The sequence below is a fragment of the Bicyclus anynana genome, unplaced genomic scaffold, assembly GCF_947172395.1.
Source record: "Bicyclus anynana unplaced genomic scaffold, ilBicAnyn1.1 scaffold_72, whole genome shotgun sequence".
Lineage (NCBI taxonomy): Eukaryota > Metazoa > Arthropoda > Insecta > Lepidoptera > Nymphalidae > Bicyclus > Bicyclus anynana.
The window spans coordinates 26,918-41,960 of record NW_026441280.1 but is presented as its reverse complement, the minus strand read 5'-3'; the positions used below and the strand labels follow the sequence as shown (position 1 = coordinate 41,960).

The 15,043-nt window shown below is 34.2% G+C and overlaps 2 long non-coding RNA genes across 2 annotated transcripts; one reads left to right on the top strand and one right to left on the bottom strand.

The window, feature by feature from the left end:
* Positions 1-2,634: 2,634 nt before the first annotated feature.
* Positions 2,635-4,108, bottom strand: LOC128199829 (uncharacterized). Its single transcript, XR_008252359.1, has 2 exons — positions 3,716-4,108; positions 2,635-2,847 (listed from the first exon to the last, which is right to left on the bottom strand). It is a non-coding gene; the product is annotated as an uncharacterized LOC128199829 (long non-coding RNA).
* A 6,018-nt stretch (positions 4,109-10,126) lies between these two features.
* Positions 10,127-12,321, top strand: LOC128199827 (uncharacterized). The gene is made up of 2 exons (XR_008252357.1): positions 10,127-10,668; positions 12,060-12,321. It is a non-coding gene; the product is annotated as an uncharacterized LOC128199827 (long non-coding RNA).
* The last annotated feature ends 2,722 nt before the right edge of the window (positions 12,322-15,043 follow it).

Here is a 15,043-nt window from a genome sequence, read left to right as displayed (position 1 = left end):
CGCTTGATGCCCTCGGTCCACCTAGTGGGGGTTCGACCAACACTGCGATTTCATCGGCTCTTCGAACTATGTGGCCTGCCCATTGCCACTTCAGCTTCACGACTCGCTGTGCTACCTATGTCAGTGACTTTGGTTTGTCTGCGGATCTCCTCATTTGTGATACGATCACGCAGAGAAATCCCAAGCATACTATTTACTATATAAGTAGTTTGATATTTCATACTCTTGTAATGTGGAATCCTACTTGAAATAAAAAAAATATTGTAAGAGGAAATTTGTTTATTTTACTCAAAACCACCTATAATTACCTGAAATAATTACAAGTAGGTACTATTATGCTGTATTTTCTTACAATTTATAGTAAAGTGCAGTAAATAAATATAAGTGTAGCTTATCCTTAGGAATAGTGGTAAAATTGCATTTCACAAAGCTTTAGATCACATAATATTATATATTTAGGAGGTAGGCTTGGCCCGGTAATGGGCTGATAATATTGAACCACACAGTACTTATTGCAATTCTAAAATCAAACCTATATCCTTTTGATACAAAGTTTAATTAATAACAACAATAAATACATAATTTACATATAACTTATTGTTATTATTGTATATTTTTATAGGGCCAGACTTAAATGAAAAATGCAGAAGTAAACATTTAATAATTATCTTTATTAAAGATGTGAATCAATAAATTTCATTTAATTAAGACTTGTATACATTGTCTATTGTCTATTGGACTTCAGAGTGAGTGACCACCTTACAACATACTGCACTCACTCCTACTACCTCGATATTAAATGCTGCTGACTTTTCAAGGTATGTGGGTCTGCCAATTACTGTGATCTGAAAACTCAGATTTTCAAGGACCAAAGTATTCTCAGTATTCTTGGTAAAACAGTATTCTCAGAGCTCATCACTGCTATTCCCTGCCATGATAGCCGGTTTCTTTAAATCTGTGCATAGGGTCCTCCGGGGTTGTTTATATGTATACCTATGCGTGCCATCAATACAGCTTGACTTGTGGCATTTCTGTTATTTCATAGAATGCTTGATGGACTGCACATACAGTCTGAAAATAAACATTATGTTAGTTACATTTATGTAGGTTATATATTTCCTAAATCAAAACTAGATAGGTATACCTAACATTTATATAGGTTAGATTACAAACAAACAAACTAATTAAATTCTTCATCATGAGTATGTTAAGCATGAGTCTCCTCTCAGAAAGAGAGGGATAAGGTCCACCACGCTGGCCCAATGTGAATTGGCAGACTTCACACATGTAGAGACAATGTTTTTTCTTCACCGTATGAGACATGTAATATACATTTAAATTCATAAAATGCACATAACTGAAATGATTTGGAGGTGCATGTTTCAGACAGCATTTGAACCTACACCCTCCGAATAGAAGGCAGAGGTCATATCTACTGGGCTATATGGATTTTGACCTACTCCTAATTTATCTATACTAGTATTATAAACAGGAAAAATTTGTTTGTTTGTTTTGAATAGGATCTGTAACTACTGAACTGATTTGAAAGATTCTATCACTGTTGGGAACCTACACCATCATAATCAAAGGCAGAGGTCATACCCACTGGGCTAATTGGTTTTATATCTACTCCTAATTTATCTTTACTAATAATAGAAACAGGAAAGATTTGTTTGTTTGTATGTTTTAAATAGGCTCTGGAACTACTGAACCAATTTAAAAAATTCTTTCACTGTTGGGAAGCTACACTATCCCCGAGCTCTATAGGCTATATTTTATCCCCATATTCTTACGGAAATGGGAACCACACAGGGTGAAACCGCGCGGCGTCTTCATGAACAAAAAATTATTGATAATGAACAAAGGTACGTACCTGATAGCATCCCGTTTCATAGAATCGAAGTGCTGCTAGAATGTATAATACTAGCGGTATTGGTCTTCTGTGTTCATTCTTTATCAAACAGAGGCATATTATGCCTAATATGAGAATCTTTCGTACATTCCATATCGCCATAGTATTATACTGGGTTTACGCAATTGCGAATATATATCTTGGGCACTGATATAACTCGCTGTTTATAACTTCACTTATAACGATCCGAACGTCCACTTTCTAATAAATAAATCACGAATACCAACAAAAAAAAAATGCCAGGGGATGGTTTGGCTGACAAATATCGGTAATTCAGCAGTCAACCGCCAGCTCCTGTCAAATGAGGGGTTTCTTTTGTCTATGAAACGCGTAGGGGTTGAATTCGACACATAGCGGCTGAATAATCCCCTTAGGGGCCCCCTACTACGACTATGAATTCCACCGTTAGACATTTTTTAAACCCTGAAACCACAAAGCTTAAAAATAATCAAATATATACTTCTCATCCAAACAGTCAGCCTGTACAGTACTTGCAGACACTGTTTTGATGATTAGTATATTTTCTTAAATCAGAAAAACGAGTCATCATCATGGATCAGTCATCAATCATGGATTCAGCCCTGCCCACTGTACTTGACAACATATTGGCCATACTTAAATGTTAAAGCATGTTTATTTTTAAATATGTTTTAGTGTAAATAAATTATTACAGATGCTATCTTTCTAACAGCTAGCAGGATAGGTACAATGAAGTTACACGCTAAATAATCAAATTTATTTTATAATTAACAAAAATGAGTAAGAATATAGATGGATGGCTGACATAGAGAGCTCCTGGAATTAGACACACACACACCACATAATTCTTAAGCTGGCTCAGCTAGTCAGTCTTGTTGTCAAAGCACTCATCTTCATGTCTCTGAGTCAATATCAGTGGTTCATCATAATGGTCTGTTCATAATAATCAATTTAGTCTGAAATTAAAAAAAAAAAATTAATATTTCATACTAAAAGTTAGATAGAATCTTTGAGAGGAAAACATTAGCAGTGGTGTCCTGGGTTTGATCCCTGGCTGGGCCGATTGAGGTTTTCTCAATTGGTCTAGGTCTGGCTGGTGGGAGGCTTCGGCCAGTTACCACCTTACTGGCAAAGACCTACCACTAAGCGATTTAGCATTCCGGTATGATGCCATGTAGAAACCAAAAGGGGTGTGGATAGTCTTACTACTCCTAACAAGTTAGCCCGTTACCATCTTAGATTACATCATCACTTACCATCAGGTGAGATTGTAGTCAAGGGCTAACTTGTAAAGAATAAAAACAAAACCTGCTCCAATGTGGATTGGTAGTTATGGTGTTAATATACCACTATCAGATGTTAATGATAATTAATGTTCCGAAGGTCCTGTGTTTGATCCCCGGCTGGACCGATTGAGACATACGGCCAAGCGATTTAGCATTCCGGTGTGATGACGTGTAGCAACTGAAAGGGTTGTGGATTTTCAGTTTAACTTGTAAAGAATAAAAAATAAAATAAAACAGTAACATTTTGCTCTCAGTAGAGGATTTTGAATGGTATATCTAAATGCCTAGATAAACTAACTCTGCGAACCCATTGTAATTATGACACTGTTGTTGGCTGGTGAAGGAATAAAACACCTTAAAGAGCTAGAGAACTGTTCAAATCCTTTAATAATAAGTCTGTTTGTGAAGTCACTCATCACACACTTAGGTAAACCTATGTATATTAGTGCCGATTCATACGAGACTTAGGATACTGATACTTAGACACTGGGATAAAAATAACATGCGGACTTTTCTAAGAGACAGAGGAAATGCCCACCCTCTCCTTTTGCGCAGCCCGGATGTGCTAAATACTTCCCAACAAAGAAATTACTGCTATAACTAGTGCAGGGACATGTAGTAGACAAGCAGCGCGATCACTTATTAATCGGGCATTGTTGATTGTTCTTCAGTTGGCTAACTGTAAGTTAACCACTTGTAGTTACGCTAACCACCTTAGCCCTGCCTTGCCTGAGTTAAGGGTTGTTTTAATGAGAAACTTCTTAGGAAATGGACATCGACAAAATTAGATAGAGGTAGTTTTCTTTTATATTTTTGATTAACAATAACATAAACGAAGTAAACTTTGCTCCTAAGATCACTATAATTTAGTAAAACTTTGCTCAATTTCTAAATTCTCTTTAAAACCTGAAAAATAAAAATATTGTTTTGTTTTGTTTCTAATACATAAAATTTCTAATACACAGGTTATTAATATGCTATGTTTCACCACAGACTAATAGGATACCCCGTTATTTTGACACTAGCCTACACAGACAACAGGGAGATTACCAAATAGTCCAAATAGCCCTTGGTTAAATTCGTTAATTGCGTTTTGTTACTCGAGTTGCATGTACCATTTTCTCACGCTATTTTCTTCAATAGTAGATATTTTTCGTGAAATTTAATGCTTCTTTAATGTTTTAAATAAAAGACATAAAACTTTGTTAAAATATATGCATTATTATGGAGTTTGACTTAAATTTGACAATATTATTAACGATAGTTTCACTATCGTTTTGCATAAACAATACGCAATCTTCATGAATGATTTCAGTTCATCGTTCACCATCCGGTCTTCATATAATGAACTAAATTAGACAATACCAATGTAAAGTTACGATTGATCGTTGATCGTAGCCGATCGTATGAACTTTACGATCAATGAACTCCGTTAGACAATTAGGCCCCTCCTAATTGTCTAACGCAAACGATTGATTTTGACAGTTGAAATCGTACGTTTTTACTTGTCAAACGGCTACTTCGGATTGTGTAAGCCAATGGAAAGCCATCGGTTGGGCATAGTTAGTTCATTACGATTAGATCGTTATTTTTATACGAAGAGTGAATGATTTGATATGATTTGACAGTTATTTGCGATTGTCTTCGAATTGTGTAAAGTTATATGTTCATGGCTTATGTCGAAAACTTACGATGGGTCTTGAGTCACCTTTGATCGTAAAACGGACAAATTGTGGATGTCCAAAATTCCAAATTAATAATTTATATTTTATTAAATATCTAAAATTAATATTTTTTTCCATTCTAAATCTCTCAATTCAGTCTCCCCGTCCACAGTTAGCATTTTTAGGGCGAAACTTGGCGAAGTGTTTAGTGTTTTGTTTGTAAACAATGAACTCTCTTAGAAAGAGTAGTAAATAATATATTCTTTGCAATGAACCTATAAAGTCAAAACAATGAAGTTAATTGAGTGCTATTAATCGATTTATATAGGATGCTGAGACTTGGACTCTGAGAGAAAGTGAGAAAAAGAAGATACACGCTCTAGAAATGTGGTGTTGGAAAACAATGCTTGCATATCCTGGACACAGTTTCGAAACAACATCTCACTCCTCCATGAACTGGGGATCAAACAGCATCTTTCTTCCAGCATCCAATGTCTTACACACACTTCCTTTGGACGTACCAGACAAAGAGACGATAAGTCTATACAGCGACTTATACTCACTACCTACGATATTTAATACCCTTATCATGTTGTAGATTTCTGCGACATCTTGCATGTTGTTGTATCCAATGTGTTTCGATCTGTGTTCCAGGGCTTAAGTGTGTGGTTTAGTTAAGTTTACTTAAGTTTGCTGGCTATTAAGCAAAATGGAATCGAATTTCATTTTTAAAAGTATGATTATGGTGAACGAACTCTTTCGTTATCGCTCATAGGTACATTTACATTTTCCATTGGTGCATGCCCACCCTAGGAATCCTAGGATTCTGAGCTACCAAATAGGAATAGGAAATAATACTAGATAAGCCAATGGGTGGGAGTAGAATAGGATAGGAATAGGGAATGAGTCAAAGTGAAGCTTGTCTGTCCGCTATATTATCTTAGTACACAAACTAAACTTACATTGAGACTAAATAGTGATATGTGTATTTTATAATATGCTCAATATTAACAATTGTGCTTTACAGGAGATTTGGAATATGCCCTATAACTGCAGACTCCAATATTGCAAATAGCACCTGCAATACAGTGGAATAACATATTGGTGTGCTGAAGAAAAGATGGCAAAGGCTTTGCTGAAGAAAAGCTGATAGGACATTGTACTGATGACCCTGTTATCTGGTCAAATCATACATGTGTGTATTATCAAAATATTTGCATAGATTGTGAAATGCAAATATTTTGATAATACACACATTAATGATTTGAAAATATTTGATTTGGTCTTTGATATTTGAAAATAAAAGAATACTTACTTTGCGTAGTTTGTTTTGTTGTAGTATTTTTCTAAACTAAAGCTTTCAGTTTAACATTTTACTATTAATAAATTATTCAAGAAAGTGTAGTTGTAAAAAATACATTTTTGAATTCAATATATTTTGAATAACTCTGTATAATACCTGTGTATGTTTGCCCCCCTGCAGTTTCACCCACATAATTCCTGTTCCCGTGGAATGGAATACATGGCGTATAATACTCAAATGTGGATTTTTATTGGTAAAATAATCTTCATAATAAAAATTTTAATAAAAAAAATACAACCGACTTCAAAACCTAAAAACGAAGCCACTAAACTAAAAAGTGAAAAATAACATCATAATATGTTCTACCCGCTGATCAGTATAAAGGCGGTGCTAAGCCGGTGATGTATTAATTCAAGCCATGTGAGAATATCTTGTAGATGTAGATTTTGCAGACAGTGTTGTTTCATGTGGTCCTGTCAGAAATGGCTTAAATTAAGACAACACCGGCTAAGCACCGCCTTCATACTGATCAGCAGGTAGAACATATTATGATGTTATTTTTCACTTTTTAGTTTAGTGGGTTCGTTTTTAGGTTTTGAAGTCGGTTGTATTTTTTTTATTAAAATTTTTATTATTTTTCCATTTTTAGTGTAAAATTTCATCTCAAATGAATATATCAGACCCCTAATGACAGTCACAACCCATTTTGGTACAAAATTCTCAGCAATACAAATTAATCAAGCCCAAGCACAAGGTAGCTACCGTAAACCGTTAAGGAGTTCCCTTAATTGACCTTGGTATTCATCATCAGACCCCTAATAACAGACACAACTCATATAGGTAGAAAGTTCTCAGCAATACGAATTAATCAAGGCCAAACACAAGGTAGTTACTGTAAACTGTTAAGGAGTTCCCTTAATTGTCCTTGGTCTTCATCACCAAACCCCTAAATGACAGTCACAACCTATCTATGTGGAAAGTTCTCATTAATACAAATTAATCAAGCCAAAACACAAGGTAACTGCTGTAAATCCCCGAGGAGTTTCCTCGTCTGTTTTATGGTTCCATCATCAGATCGACTTTAAACCTTCATGAAATTGTAGTGCTTAAAAGTACTAAATGGAAAAGTTTATGAACACACTAGACACCCATATAATTTTCGAAAGTTCCCCTCAATTTCTCCAGGATTCCATCATCAGATCTTGACATGATGGCAATGGGACCAAATGGGGACTATACCGTTTCAAACAAAAAAGAATTTTTGGAATCGGTCCAGGCGTCTTTGAGTAATCGTTGTACATACATAAGAAAAAAAAAATACCGACCGAATTGAGAACCTCCTCCTTTTTGAAGTCGGTTAAAAATTGGTTCAGTAGGTGCTTACCCCTACAATGTCACAAACTGTATCTTTTTTTATTACAGTATCTAGACTACTAATCGTGTCATTTTCATAATTCTAAGAATTATGAAAATGACTCCTCTGAGGGTGAAATAGGGGTTGGAAGTTTATAAAAAAAAGTTTTTTTTAAGTTTATTTATTATAACAATAATAATAAATACAGTAGACATAGACTTTCAGTTAGACATTTTTTAAACCCTGAAACCACAAAGCTTAAAAACAATCAAATATATACTTCTCATCCAAACAGTCGGCCTGTACAGTACTTGCAGACACTGTTTTGATGATTAGTATATTTTCTTAAATCAGAAAAAAGTATTACCAAATTAGAATATAAATCTGCTGAAGCCTAACTAGCTACACCATAAAGGGGTCAGACTCGACACTGAGGGATCATGGGTTCAGCCCTGCCCACTGTACTTTACAACATATTGGCCATACTTAAATGTTAAAACATATTTATTTTTTAAATATGTTTTACTTTAAATAAATTATTACAGATGCTACCTTTCTAACAGCTTCAGTCAATCACAGGATAGGTACAATGAAGTTACATACTAAATAATCAAATTTATTTTATAATTAACCAAAATGAGTAAGAATATAGATGGATGGCTGACATAGAGAGCTCCTGGGATTACACACACACACACCACATAATTCTTAAGCTGGCTCAGTTAGTCGGTCTTGTTGTCAAAGCACTCATCTTCATGTCTCTGTGTCAATATCAGTGGTTCATCGTAATGGTCTGTTCATAGTAATCAATTTAGTCTGAAATTAAAAAAAAAATTTAGTATTTCATACTAAAAGTTAGATAGAATCTTTGAGAGGAAAACATTAGCAGTGGTGTCCTGGGTTCGATCCCCAGCTGGGCCGATTGAGGTTTTCTCAATTGGTTTAGGTCTGGCTGGTGAGAGGCTTCGGCCAATTACCACCCTACCGGCAAAGACGTACCGCCAAGTGATTTAGCATTCTGGTACGATGTAGAAACCGAAAGGGGTGTGGATTGTCTTCCTACTCCTAACAAGTTAGCCTGTTACCATCTTAGATTACATCATCACTTACCATCAGGTGAGATTGTGGTCAAGGGCTAACTTGTAAAGAATAAAAAAAAAACCTGCTCCAATGTGGATTGGTAATATTATGGTGATAATGTATAATAGGTATATCACTGATGTTAATGATAATTAATGTGCCGGAGGTCCTGTGTTTGATCCCCGGCTGGACCGATTGAGACATACGGCCAAGAGATTTAGCATTCTGGTGTGATGACGTGTAGCAACTGAAAGGGTTGTGGATTGTCAGCCTAACTTGTAAAAAATAAAAAAATAAAATAAAAGGGTAACATTTTGCTCTCAGTAGAGAATTTTGAATGGTATATCTAAATGCCTAGATAAACTAACTCTGCGAACCCATTGTTATTATGACACTGTTGTTGGCTGGTGAAGCAATCCAGGAATAAAACACCCTAAAGAACTGTTCAAATCCTTTAATAATAAGTCTGCTTTTGAAGTCACTCATCACACACTTAGGTAAACCTATGTATATTAGTGCTGACTCTTAAGAGACTTGGATATTAACACTGGGATAAAAATAACATGCAGGCTTTTTTATAAGACAGAGGAAATGCCCAACCTCTCCTTTTGCGCAGCCAGGATATGCTAAATACTTAACAACAAAGAAATTACTGCTATAACTAGCAGCAGGGACATGTAGTAGATAAGTAGCGCGACCACTCATTAATCGGCCATTGTTCTTCAGTTGGCTAACTGTAAGTTAACCACTTGTAGTTACGCTAACCACCCTAGCTCTGCCCTGGGCGTGGATACTGAGTTAAGGGTTGTTTTAATGAGAAACTCCTTAAGAAATGGACATCGGGAAAAATATTTAAAGGTAGATTTCTTTTTTGTTTACTTTTATATTTTTGAGTAACAATAACACAAACGAAGTAAACTTTGCTCCTAAGACCACTAAAAATTAGTAAAACTTTGCTCAATTTTTAAATAATCTCTATAACCTGAAAAATAAAAATATTGTTTTGTTTTGTTTTGATAAATTAAAATTTCTAATCCACAGGTTATTAATATGCTATGTTTCAACACAGACTAATAGGATCCCACGTTATTTTGACACTAGCCAACACAGACAACAGGGAGATAACCAAATAGTCCAAATAGCCCTTGGTTAAATTCGTTAATTGCGTTTTGTTACTTGAGTTGCATGTACCATTTTCTCACGCTATTTTCTTCAATAGTAGATATTTTTCGTAAAAATTAATGCTTCTTTAATGTTTTAAGTAAAAGAATTAAAACTTTGTCAAAATATATGCATTATTTTGGAGTTTGACGTAAATTTGATAATTTTATAAATATAGTTTCACTATCGTTTTGCATAAACAATACGCAATCTTCATGACTGATTTAAGTTCATCGTTCACCATCCGGTCTTCATATAATGAACTGGGGCCTAATTGTCTAACGCAAACGATTGAATTTGACAGTTGAAATCGTACGTTTTTACTTGTCAAACGGCTATTTCGGATTGTGTAAGCCAATGGAAAGCCATCGGTTGGGCATAGTTAGTTCATTACGATTAAATCGTTATTTTTATACGAAGAGTGAATGATTTGTTAAGATTTGACAGTTATTTGCGATTGTCTTCGAATTGTGTAAAGTTTTATGTTCATGGCTTATGTCAAAAACTTACGATGGGTCTTGAGTCACCTTTGATCGTAAAACGGACAAATTGTGGATGTCCAAAATTCCAAAATAATAATTCATATTTTATTAAATATCTAAAATTAATATTTTTTTCCATTCTAAATCTCTCAATTCAGTCTCCCCGTCCACAGTTAGCATTTTTAGGACGAAACTTTGCGAAGTGTTTTGTTTGTAAACAATGAACTCTGTTAAACAGAGTAATAAATAATATATTCTTTGCAATGAACCTATAAAGTCAAAACAATGAAGTTAATTGAGTGCTATTAATCGATTTATATAGGATGCTGAGACTTGGACTCTGAGAGAAAGTGAGAAAAAGAATATACACGCTCTAGAAATGTGTTGAAGAAGAATGCTTGCATATCCTGGATATAGAAAAACATCCTCATATAGAAAAACTGTCAGGTAAACTCAGCTCAGCTGCTTTTGCAGTGAGAAAAATAAGACAGTTTACTGATGTTGATACAGCTAGACTTGTTTATTTTGCGTACTTTCACAGCGTAATGTCTTACGGTATTTTGTTGTGGGGCAAGGCTGCTGATATACATTCTATATTTGTACTTCAAAAAAGAGCAATTCGAGCAATATATCAACTAAAATCACGCGAGTCCCTTCGTCAAAAGTTTTAAGAAATAGACATTTTAACAGTAGCCTGTCAGTATATATATAACAGTATAGTTTATGTAAGACAAAATATTAATTTGTACAAACAAAAAGGAGATTTAAACCCACGTCTTACTAGACACGGGCATAAGTTAGTTATTACTGCATATCGTCTCCAAAGAGTTAAAAAACTCTTTTGTGGGTTTGGGTGTACTCTTCTATAACAAGATCCCCAAGACTGTGATGGACTTGCCAATGCACAACTTTAAGCAATGTGTTAAAAAACATTTACTTAGTCGAGGTTACTACACTATTGATGAGTTCCTTAACGACAAAGGTGCTTGGAGGCCATTGGATCAGCTTCCACCTTCACACAGGAAATAAAACTATTAGAAATTGTAATTTAATTGTTATCAAATGTAAATTGTAATACTGTATGACTTTTTCAAAAGAGCAACTGTTGAGTTTCTTGCCAGTATCTTCTCGGCAGAACCTGCCTTCCGAACCGGTGGTAGAATCTTTACAAATAGTCAACTGACGTGTCAAAAGTGCTTGTAAACTGAGCCTACTTGAAATAAATGAATTTTGAATTTTGAATTTTTTGAATTTTTGGACACAGTCTCACTCCTCCAAGAATTGGGGATCAAACAGCATCTTTCTTCCAGCATCCAATGTCTTCTTACACACACTTTCTTTGGACGTACCAGAGAAAGAGAGTCCATAGAGCAACATAAACTCAATACCTACGATATTTAATACCATACCATGTTTTAGATTTCTGCGACATCTTGCATGTTGTTGTATCCAATGTGTTGGGATCTGTGTTCCATGGCTTATGTGTGTGGTTTAGTTAAGTTTGCTGGTTATTAAGCAAAAAGGAATCGAATTTCATTTTTAAAATTATGATTATGGCGAACTAACTCTTTCGTCATCGCTCATAGGTACATTTACATTTTCCATTGGTGCATGCCCACCCTAGGAATCCTAGGATTCTGAGCTACCAAATAGGAATAGGAAATAATAGTAGATAAGCCAATGGGTGGGAGTAGAATAGGATAGGAATAGGGAATGAGTCAAAGCAAAGCTTGTCTGTCTGCTATATTATCTTAGTACACAAACTACACTAACATTGAGACTAAATGTTGATGTGTGTATTTTATAATATGCTCAATATTAACAATTTTGCTTTACAGGATATTTGGAATATGCCCTATAACTGCAGACTCCAATATTGCAAAACGCACCTGCAACACAGTAGAATAACTAACATATTGGTGTGCTGAAGAAAAGATGGCAAAGGCTTTTAGCTGATAGGACATTGTACTGATGACCCTGTTATCTGGTCAAATCATAAATGTGTGTGTATTATCAAAATATTTGCATAGATTGTGAAATGCTGATGATATTTGATTTGGTCTTTGATATTTGAAAATAAAAGAATACTTACTTCGCTGAGTTTGTTTTTTGTAGTCTTTTCCAAAACTAAAGCTTTCAGTTTTACCATTTTACCATTACAATAATTAAATAAATTATTCAAAAAAGTGTAGTTGTAAAAAATACATTTATAATACCTGCGTATGTTCACCCCCCTGCAGTTTCACCCACATAATTCCTGTTCCCGTGGGAAGGAATACATGGCCTATAATACTCAAATGTGGATTTTTATTGGTAAAATAATCTTCAACATTGGTTCAGTAGGTCCAGTGTTTACCCCTACAATCTCACAAACTGTATCTTTTTATTACAGTATCTTGACTACTAGTATTCTAAGAATTATGAAAATGACATCTCTGAGGGTGAAATAGGGGTTGGAAGTTTATAAAAAAAAGATTTTTTTAAGTTTATTTATTATAATAATAATAAATACAGTAATCATAGACTTTCAGTTAGACATTTTTTAAACCCTGAAACCACAAAGCTTAAAAATAATCAAATATATACTTCTCATCCAAACAGTCAGCCTGTACAGTACTTGCAGACACTGTTTTGATGATTAGTATATTTTCTTAAATCAGAAAAACGAGTCATCATCATGGATCAGTCATCAATCATGGATTCAGCCCTGCCCACTGTACTTGACAACATATTGGCCATACTTAAATGTTAAAGCATGTTTATTTTTAAATATGTTTTAGTGTAAATAAATTATTACAGATGCTATCTTTCTAACAGCTAGCAGGATAGGTACAATGAAGTTACACACTAAATAATCAAATTTATTTTATAATTAACAAAAATGAGTAAGAATATAGATGGATGGCTGACATAGTATTACTGAGACGGGCAGCGTGACGTCAGGAATGTGTATTCAGCAATGAAAATCTTCGTATAGTCCCAACAAAGTGTATTATCACCAACAAAGATCGCGCTCGACTGACCACCAGACGACAAAATAATTACCGACTATGACTCAAACAGTTTTACAATTCAAAATGGTTTCTGTATCTTACAACTACTTTTTAATTAAACAGTTTTACGGCTTAGTCTAACATTATGAAATTAATATCATTATAATATTTAAATTAATTATAAAATGTAAATAGTTTACTTTAATCTGAGTTTAAATAATAAAGCTAAAGATAGAATCTTTAGGTTTAGTCAAATCAGTATCTTATAAACGAAAAACTGTAATCATGACATTGAAGAATTATTATCAGCAAATAACAGACAATGTTTATAATAACATATAGATAGTTTAGTATATTTATAGTTTGTTAGATGGAACTCGTAGGCCCTCGTAACACTCGGCCATCCTGCATTAGCCGTGTCCCACGGCGATCTGGCAACGCATCAGGGTTCTTCTGCGTCTGAAAAACGTAAAATAAACAGAACCGTAAATGTTCTTTTGTATATAAAAAAAAACTTTGTTGGTGGCTACTACTGGAATCTTCAAAATTATGCACCGACTAAGTTACATTTTTTTTATTAGAGCCTGGCTATACTTTAATTTTTATTCATCCCTAGATCTAGCTTAGTTATTAAATGTTCTATTTAGAAGTCACAGATTAGTTTCATTTACTAGGTAATATATTTTAAGGTTGCAGGTCTTATGATCTTGTCTAAGGTGCTGCTGCTATTATATTTTAGAGTAACACAGATTTAGTTATGTTTTCTAAATATTATATCATAGTCACACAGATACTGCACTGTAAACACACAGATTTAGTTATGTTTTCTAAATATTATATCATAGTCACACAGATTTTTTTTTTTATTTTTATTTTTAGTCACACAGATACTGCATTGTAGACACACAGATATCGTAAACACACAGATACCGAAGACACACAGATCACGATGTCACACAGTTATCGTCGACACACAGTTATCATCGTCACACAGTTATCATCGTCACACAGTTATCATCGTCACACAGTTATTGTAGACACACAGATATTGTAGACACACAGATATTGTATTTTATTCACATAGATGTTATATTTTATACACGTGGACTGTTCTCGTTTTATTACTCTATATTTTATTTTAAAGTTGCATTCTATTTATTATTTCTTTCAGATTAATTTGTTTGTCTGATATTTGTATTTTTTAAGCAGTATGTAAGAGTTCACTAGATATTTAGATTGAAAAGTAAGTTTTCAGTTTATCAACAATTGCTTACATTGTATTAAAAGGTTTTTATTTGTAACTGTAAAATAATAACACTGTTTTTATTAACACGAATTATTGAACTGCAATCTATTGAGTATTTACTCTTATCTCTCCAATGAGATTATCTCGGTAACTCAACTTTGCTGTCGGTAGCGGAGGAGCTATCGGAGACAGATGATTTATGTGGCCGCAAACAATAATTTTATACTATAGATCGGTTACGTCACTACAAAATCACTGTAAAAGAGAACCGAATAATAGGCTACAACACTGAGCGCACACATGCACAATATTGTCTTTAATTCCATTATATATTTACGAATATATCGTTTTTACACTTCCTGAACACACAACTAGTCATTGTAGACGATATTTAGGTATTATTTCTTTAAATAACGTTCGTTGTTGACCACAACTAACATTGAGTTGACTATAAATTTCCTCTTTTGAGCGCCTCATTTTTCATGTGCTAGTAGCACATCTAACAGTATTTAATATCATTGGTCGCAAAAGCATCTCTAGGAACGATGGCATTACATTTTTTAAATCGTTTAATACCTTTTAT